Source organism: Humulus lupulus, chromosome 5 (genome assembly GCF_963169125.1).
Source record: "Humulus lupulus chromosome 5, drHumLupu1.1, whole genome shotgun sequence".
Classification (NCBI taxonomy): Eukaryota; Viridiplantae; Streptophyta; class Magnoliopsida; order Rosales; family Cannabaceae; genus Humulus; species Humulus lupulus.
Window position 1 is genome coordinate 95,564,459 of NC_084797.1, and position 9,452 is coordinate 95,573,910.

The 9,452-nt window shown below is 42.5% G+C and overlaps 1 long non-coding RNA gene across 1 annotated transcript; it reads left to right on the forward strand.

Annotated features, from left to right (window-relative positions):
* Positions 1 to 5,974: 5,974 nt before the first annotated feature.
* Positions 5,975 to 6,725, forward strand: LOC133780506 (uncharacterized). The gene is made up of 2 exons (XR_009869372.1): positions 5,975 to 6,093; positions 6,482 to 6,725. It is a non-coding gene; the product is annotated as an uncharacterized LOC133780506 (long non-coding RNA).
* The last annotated feature ends 2,727 nt before the right edge of the window (positions 6,726 to 9,452 follow it).

The following is a 9,452-nucleotide window of genomic DNA, read 5'->3' on the forward strand; positions in this document are numbered from 1 at the left end:
GCTTATTAGCATTGCTGTGTATGTGGATGAATATTTGAATGAATTGCTATACGTGTTTGCTTGTGAATGATTGGACTTTCGGTGGTGGATTATGGAGAGATTATCACCCTATCATCTTAGCCTAATTGCCGAGTCGTTGTTTGCAGATTGACTTGAATAGATATGCGTTCAAGGAAATCAACACGACAAGCCGGCAGGTCTGGGGCTAGAGAGGATGATCAGGGCCCAACCTCTCCACCAGTCCCTGAGAACTGGCAACAGTTAATGGCAGAAATGCAAGCTAGGCTTCAGAGCCAAGATGAGTTGATCAGAATGCTGCAGCAGGCTCCATCTGGGAGTGTTGCCCCAGCTGGGCCACCGGCGCTGGTACCTGTGGTACAGCCTGTTGATGTTGGTAATAAAATGGAACCGTTGTATGAGCGGTTCAGGAAACAGCAGCCCCCGATCTTTGAGGGTGGACCAGATCCACTAAAAGCTGAGCAGTGGATGACCTTGATTACCACTATACTTGATTTTATGAAGGTAGAAGGATATGATAGGGTGGCCTGCGCCACTTATATGTTGAGAGAGGATGCCCTAATCTGGTGGGAGGTGGTATCGTAGACCAGAAATGTTGCCACGATGACTTGGGAAGAGTTTAAAGATTTGTTTAATCAGAAGTACTATAACATTGCTATCAGGGCAGCGAAGGTGAATGAGTTTGTGGGCCTTGTTCAGGGCAGTTTGACTGTTACAGAGTATGCCTTAAAATTTGATAGACTTGCAAAGTTTGCACCGGATCTTGTTCCTACCGATGCGACCAGGTTAGACAGATTTGTTAGAGGGCTAAATGTCATGATAGCCTGGGATGTAAGGATTACTACAGTTCCTGGGGTGACTACCTATGCCCAGGCTGTGGAAAGGGCTCTGACTGCTGAGGAAGCAGAGAATAGGATTTGGAGGGATAGTGCAGCAAGAAGGGAGGGCCGTAGACCGGTGCCTCCGTATTCTGGTTCTAGTAGAGGTGGAGGTGTTAGTGATTTGAAGAGAAAGACTCCTGAAGCCCCAATTGCTCCTAGGTTTGATAGAGGAGGTCGGGGTGTTCAGGGTGGCCGACGGGGAGGCGGCGATTCGTGGAGGACTTACCGAGAATGCCCGAGGTGCAAGAGACGCCATTTGGGCGAGTGTCAGGCTAAGGCCTGTTATGTATGCGGGGTGGTGGGGCACCTCAGAAAAGATTGCCCAACAGTGAAGAAGGGCGAGGCAGGAAAAGTGGACAGCTTGACTCCAGCTCGAGTGTTTACTTTGACGCAGGCAGAGGCCGAGGCTAGCCCCTCGGTAGTGACAGGTCAGCTTTCTAGTGCTGGCACTTCCTTTACTGTTTTGATTGATTCTGGTGCTACGCATTCATTTGTTTCTGATAGGGTGATTGATAGATTGTGTAGACCTAGTGAGATTAGTACCTCAGGGTTTGGGACTATATTGCCTACGGGAGAGCTGGTGGTGTCTAGGAGATGGGTTAGGGCATTGCCAGTGTTAGTTGATGGCAGAGAGTTGTCGGTAGACTTGATTGAGTTAAGTATGGAGGATTTTGACATGATCTTAGGCATGGATTGGCTGGTTCGATATGGAGCTACTATTGATTGTAGAAAGAAAATGGTGACTTTTGAGCCAGAGGGTGAGGATCCCTTTGTTTTTGTGGGAGCGGTGCGAGGACCCCGCGTACCCAGGATATCAGCGTTGAGAGCCAGAGATTTGTTACAGGGTGGATGTATAGGCTTCTTGGCTAGTGTGGTGGATACCACCAAAGTTTCATTAGTTGGACCGGAGGAGACCAGACTGGTTTGTGAGTTCTTGGATGTGTTCCCTGAGGATTTGCCTGGGTTGCCGCCGCGTAGGGAGATTGAGTTTGTTATTGAGTTGGCACCGGGGACAGAGCCAGTGTCGAGGGCACCATACAGGATGGCACCAGCGGAACTGAAAGAGTTAAAGATACAACTACAGGAACTTCTGGATATAGGGTTCATTAGACCTAGCTATTCGCCATGGGGTGCTCCAGTTTTATTTGTTAAGAAGAATGATGGGACCCTGAGAATGTGTATTGACTATCGGGAACTGAATAAGTTAACTATTAAGAATAAGTATCCCCTACCAAGGATTGATGACTTGTTCGATCAGCTGCAGGGTAAGACGGTGTTCTCAAAGATTGATCTTCGATCTGGTTATCACCAGCTGAGGATCAAGGATGAGGACATACCTAAGACGGCCTTTCGGACGCGGCACGGGCACTATGAGTTCTTGGTCATGTCTTTTGGTTTGACCAATGCCCCAGCAGCTTTTATGGACTTAATGAACAGAGTATTCAAGGATTTTCTAGATCAGTTTGTTATAGTCTTCATCGATGACATCCTAGTGTACTCCAGTTCAGAGACAGAGCACGAGTTTCATCTTTGTTTGGTTCTTCAGAGGTTGAGGGAGCATCAGTTATATGCTAAGTTTAAGAAGTGCGAGTTCTGGTTACCTGAAGTGACATTCCTTGGACACATTGTAGGTGCAGATGGGATTAAAGTAGATCCGTCTAAGATAGAGGCAGTTAGGGATTGGCCGAGGCCAAGGAACGCCTCAGAGGTGCGGAGTTTTCTTGGTTTGGCAGGCTACTACAGGCGGTTTGTAGAGGGTTTCTCAAAGATAGCAGCATCGATGACAGAATTGACAAGAAAGAATTTAAAGTTTATTTGGTCAGACAAGTGTGAGGGTAGTTTCCAGGAGTTGAAGAGACGACTTATTACTGCACCAGTGTTGAGTTTGCCTTCAGGAGAAGGGAAGTTTGTTGTTTACTGTGATGCGTCAAGGTTGGGTTTAGGCTGTGTGGTGATGCAGAATGAGAAGGTGATAGCTTATGCATCACGACAGCTGAAGGAGTATGAGCAGCGGTATCCTACTCATGACCTAGAGCTGGCAGCAGTGGTCTTTGCACTGAAGATTTGGCGGCATTTCCTATATGGGGAGAAGTGCGAGGTGTACACTGACCATAAGAGCTTAAAATATTTCTTTACACAGAGGGACCTGAATATGAGACAGAGACGTTGGCTGGAGCTGGTGAAAGATTATGATTGTGATATTCTTTACCATCCAGGAAAAGCCAATGTGGTGGCTGATGCATTGAGCCGCAGAGGTCCAGGTCAGTTGCACAACTCTGTTCAGATCTCAAGAGAGTTAGCAGATGAGATGGTTAGAGCGGGAATAGAATTGGTTGTGGGCCGATTGGCTAATATTACTCTACAGTCGACCCTGCTAGAGCGGATCAGAGAGGGGCAGTTGACAGACGCTCAGTTACAGAGGGTTAGAGAGGATGTTTTGGTAGGAATAGCTAAGGACTATTCTGTTTCACAGGTTGGTTTATTACGGTATCAGGGACGAATTTGTGTTCCAGCTGACGAGGGGAACAGACGGGAGATACTAGATGAGTCTCATACGACACCGTACTCGCTTCATCCAGGTACCACAAAAATGTATCAGGATCTACGGACTTTGTATTGGTGGCCCGGGATGAAGAGGGATGTGGTAGAGTACGTTGCTAGATGCCTAACCTGTCAACAGGTGAAAGCTGAGCATCAGCGACCAGCAGGGTTGCTTCAGCCTTTGGATATTCCTGAGTGGAAATGGGAGGATATTACTATGGATTTCGTAGGAGGTCTACCCAGAACAGTAGGGTTTCATGACTCAATATGGGTGATAGTGGATAGATATACCAAGTCAGCCCATTTCCTTCCAGTGAGGTCAACTTATACTGTGGATCAGTACGCTGAGTTGTACATGAAAGAGATTGTACGTCTCCATGGGGTTCCTAAGTCTATTGTGTCAGACCGGGATCCTATTTTCACTTCCAAGTTTTGGGGAGGTTTGCAGAAAGCTTTGGGAACTCAGTTGAAGTTCAGTACAGCTTTTCATCCTCAGACTGACGGACAGTCTGAGAGGACGATCCAGATACTGGAGGATATGCTCAGAGCTTGTGTGATTGACTTTGAGGGTTCTTGGAGTAAGTACCTTCCGTTGATTGAGTTCTCGTACAATAATAGTTACCAGTCAACAATTGGAGTGGCTCCCTATGAAATGTTGTATGGGAGGAAGTGTAGATCGCCCATCCATTGGGACGAGATGGGTGAGAGGAGATACTTGGGACCGAACATGGTCCAGAGGACGAGTGAGGCCATAGAGAAGATCCGAGCTAGGATGCTCGCATCTCAGAGCAGGCAGAAAAGTTACGCTGATCCTAAGCGTAGGGATGTGGAGTTTCAGGTTGGTGATCACGTCTTCCTTCGAGTTTCACCTCTGCGAGGGGTGAGGAGGTTTGGTAAGAAGGGCAAGTTGAGCCCTAGATTCATTGGACCATTCGAGATCCTGGAAAGGATTGGTCAGGTGGCTTACAGGTTAGCCTTGCCACCATCGTTGTCTGGAGTTCATGGTGTGTTTCATGTCTCTATGCTTCGGAAGTATGTCTCAGATGTGACTCATGTTTTGAGGCATGAAGATTTGGAGTTACAGGCAGATTTGGCTTATGATGAGAGACCAGTTCAGATCTTGGACCGAAAAGATAAGGTGTTGCGAAACAAAACAATTCCTTTAGTTAAGGTGCTGTGGAGAAACAGTAAGGTCGAGGAGGCGACCTGGGAGCTTGAGACAGCTATGCGGGATCAGTATCCGGAATTGTTCAGGTAAATTTCGAGGACGAAATTCTTATTAGGAGGGGATAGTTGTAACGACCCAAATTCACTAATAAGGCTTAAGGGCCTTGATTAGTATGCCGGGAGGGCATGATGGGAATTATGTATGATTATGATTTTAAGCATGTTATATGACTATGTGAATTATATTATGTGATAATTATGATATGTGAATTGTACTGTGTGGGTGCTGTGATACAAACGTGGTGCACGTGCCAAGGCGGTCCTAGGAAACTAGATAAAGGTAACTGGTGACTTGGTAACCTGTGTAACCATTAGTAACTATAGAAAGTAACAGGTTTCTTTGGGAAAGTGGTAGAATTGCAAAGTTAGGGAAAGGACAAATAAGCCCTTGAGGTCTAGTTAGTAAGTGATATTAATTGAGGGTTAAAATGGTAATTTGGTAGTAAATAGATGAGTTTGAGCTGAGGGAATAACATATACGTATAATATTTTGGAGAGGGGTTTATGCTGAATGGTGGAAACCTAGAATTAGAACAAAAAGGAGATAGAAAGGAGAAGCAGAAATCTAGACTCTTGGAAGGAGAATCAAGGGATGTCTGAAGTTATCAACCAAGTTTAGGCCAAGAAAACTCAGAGGTAAGATTTTGATTATGCTATATCCAAGTTTTAAGTCTGAATTTTAGTTAAGGAAGGTGAATTGAGATAAGTTGGTGGCTGGTTTTATGTAATTTCAGAATTTGGAAACCAAGGGGGAAGAAGGTCAAGAGCTGCAGGTTGAACCTATCACTTAAGGTAAGGTCTCTGTATGTTTATTAGATTTGTTTTGTTAAGGTTTAGGTAATTTGAAGTGTGGGTTGTGCTTGAATTCAAGCTGTGCATAACTTTTCTGGTTTGAGTTGTCAAGTGGGAATTCAAGAGTGAATTTTAGGATTGAAGGTGTGAGTGAGCTTAGGCATGATGTCTTTGGGTTGTTGTGAGGTTTGTTAGGGGTTTAGAGTTGGTTTTGGGACTTAGGATAGAGTTTGGGGTGAATTGGTGAGGTTGGAGCTCGGGAAAATGCGAAGGAAAATCCAGAAATCTGGGTCTGCGATGGTGTGCCGCGGCACGGCTTTTGCTTGCCGCGGCCTAGGGGCCTCTGGAGGTGGGTGCCGCGGCACAAGGAATGTGGTGCCGCGGCACAAGGCAAATTTCAGGGAGTGATATTTTGCAATTTTTGACCTTTGCTCCGGGGGTTCGGGGGATGTCTCCGGGATGTTGTTCTAGGGTTTTGGGGGTTCCGACAGTGTGGATTAGGTACCGGGAAGGTAGTCTTGGATTGGTTAATGACAAGGAATATTATATTTGTGTTTGATTAGGACTTTGGAGAAGCTCGGGATAGAGGACCGTGCTTGTGGCTACGTGATATCGGAAACCAGCGAATTGAAAGGTAAGAACACTGCACCCGAATGTATGATTGTGATGGGACTAAGTGCTCCCGAGAATTTTTTTGTGTCATCGTTAGTATTATGCCAAGGGACACGTGTAAGCGGTCTAAGAGTACCGTTCATGAATTTAGCGCATGGGACGCGAATTGGCCACTAGGAGCCAGAAACGAAAGGATAACAGAGGGAGCAGCTTGTGAGCGCTAGCCCCGGTTATCATCTGTGCATTGTGTTATATGAGTTGAAATGCTCTGTATATGAAATACTTTACTATTGATATGCTTGAGTTTATGAGATGTTATAAGTGAGATTGACTTGACAGCTAAATGTGCATGCTCTATTATTGATATATGTTCTTGCTGGGCCTTGGCTCACGGGTGCTTCGTGGTGCAGGTAAGGGTAAGGGCAAGCTGGACCAGGCCTGAGGTGGAGAGCTCCGAGGTGAAATGTACATAGCCAGCCGTTCGATCACCACGGTCGAGGAGTGTGTCAGGACGGAGATTACCTAACCACTCATTTTGCCTTAGTATGGCTGTTGATGTATATAGACTTTGTAACTTTTGTAAATGACTTTTAAACTGTCATTTTTGGGATCCCTTGTACATAAACAATGTTTAGTAATGAAAATGTATCTTTTGAGACCAAAACTCTTTTAACCTTAGTTCCTCTACTATTTGAGTAACACGCTTTTACTTTAAATACTTGATTAGCAAGTTTGGCACATTATAAACACACAGTGTAACGGTCTTGGCTATCCAGGGCGTTACAGGTTTTGTAGGAAACCCTAAAACAAAATACATGTTTTGAGCTGTGACTTCCACGGGGTCAAGCATCCACTGTAAAATTTGATAAGAAAATACTGAATGGTTTGAAAGTTATTAAGTGTCAATGTTTGGAAAAAAATAAGGACTTGAAAATAAGGTCAATTTTACCTCATTGTTGGAAAATAAGTTCACCAATAAAAAATGCTCCTTTTGACCTAAGATTTTACAAAGACCTAAATGGCATTCCAAAAATGGAATTAGGAAATTTTGGTAACAATTGGGTAAGGAAATTTCAAGTTATGACCTAACAAAATATGTAGTTAAAAATGTGAAAATTAGGGTTTTCACACTTAGTGTAAAAATGAGATTTTGGAACTTAAGGTAAAAAGTGAAAGTTTGCTTATTGCAAGATAAAAACTTGGTATGTCTTTAAAACATATCTTGACCTAAAATACCACTTTGAGTTTAGTGGGAATTATTTTTATTAAAGAATTTTTATTCTTTCTAAAAACAAAAGAATTAATTTATTAATAAGTTAATAGATTAAAAGACGGTTTAAAACCCTATATTTTGAGAAAATAATTGAGTGAATTATTTTTCTAGTAAGTAAGTCTGATTAATTGACTTCGGAAAGATTAACTAATCAAGATGGGAAATTTTTAACGGTTTTCCTAATTAAGACAAATTAGGCAATTTTCTTAAAATGGTTTTTAGAGATTAAAACCTTAAGAAAAATAAAAGGAAAATTAAGAGTTTATTTTCTTTAATAATAATTAAGGAATTAATTAGTATTTTCTGGATATAATACCGGCTAAAATCTTCCATATATTTAACTGACTTGTGGAAAGTACGGGTTAATAGCGATGTGTTTAAAGAACAAGATTTTTAGCGGATTGTGGGAAAATACTATTGTGATACCCGAGCCTAGGTATCGAGACCATAGGATAGGTCTCCCCGAGACTTAGGGTTTAGTCTCAAATATTTTTGTATGAATTTCCTTAATGGGTTTAAAACCAAATAAGGATCATTAATCCTTACAAATGATTTTTATTAAAATGACCAAACTGCCCAAAATAATAATAATGAACTATGAGTGTACTGTATGGATAACTACAGTATTGTCTACCGTAACTGGATTGAACGTTGGAGTGTGAAATCATGTTGCGTGCTAAGGACTCCAAGTAAGTCAACTTATATTGTGTGGCCGCAACATGAAATGACTATTGTATTGTATGTTAGTATAGGGACACATGCACATATATACACTGTCGTAGAAATTTGCTTAGAGACGTTAGTCTAGAGGGTGCTGATTTAGAAAATATGAACGGTAGATATCCGTCATATCGTAGAGGGCTGTTCCCTGTCACACTTCTTGATTTTATTATGTCTGGTTCATTACCGCAACGAGTGGCCAAGAGGTGAGGATTGCTGGTTAAACCTAGGGGCGCCAAAATTAATGGGACCAAGGGGCCCTCGTGCTTACTTGATCAGTGAACGGTTAGAACCCAAGCAGGTGCTCTGATAAGTTATTCCTGGAAAGCAGCTGTTAATATTTGCCATTCAGTGAGAGTGCCTAGAGATACTAGGGGTTGCCAAGTTTGAGTGAGGCTAAATACCCTAGGGGCAACTGCTCACCAGCACCACTGATTAACATAGAAGTCTCTATAAAACCGTGTAAATTCGATTACACTCTTGGATACGTAGCGATGCCCTAGGTAACATGATAGTTACCATTGATGGGGATATTTATTTGCTAGATCTTAGTGTTGAGACTAAGTTCTCTCTTATAGATTAGCATTTATGCTGGAGTGTGTGTTATGCCCGAATTGTTGGAAATTGTCAAGCGTTGGTCTCGAATTGTATTGTGATATATTATATCTGCTTGCTCTGGGATTTTTTGAGTGCAGGGATATATATTTGTACATAAGATATAGTTGTGATATAATATATCTGCTTGTTCTGGGATTTTCTGAGTGCAGAAATTTATTTGGTTATATGAAATAATTTGTCAATGGTTATCAGGCATGACCATAAGTTTGCCAGGACGCTTTTGCGTTCTTGAAATTGATTGTGTAAGGTCGGGATGGATCCGGAACACTAATTCTTTGCATGCTTTTGTCTTAAAGTTGAACTTACTAAGCGTTTTCACTTGTCTAGTTGTTTCCTGTTGTAGGTAAGAACAAGGGCAAGGCAGAGCAGTGAGCGCTGGAGTCTACCATTCAAATGTACATGTGGACCGACCTTTTGGGAAGCCATTTTATTTTTGGAAATGTTGTGTAATTTTCCTAAACTAGGCTCACTCTACTCTTTATAAAATATGTTGTAATTAAATGTTAAGTATCGTCATACGAATTTTTAAAAAGGTTTTTTTATACAGGTTTTTGAGACATTTTGTCAAATGAAAATATTTATATTTCCGCATTATGGAGTCTTGAAAATCTGGGTCGTTACAGGTTTTGGGTTGAATTTGACTGTTTAATAAGAGTACGAATTTTTTCTGAGCTAGATGTCATGCTTGGGCCAAAAGGGTGGGAATTCTAGGTTTAAATCCACAGTTTGTGTTGGTTTGGGATACAAATTTAAGGTTAGTGTGATGGAGA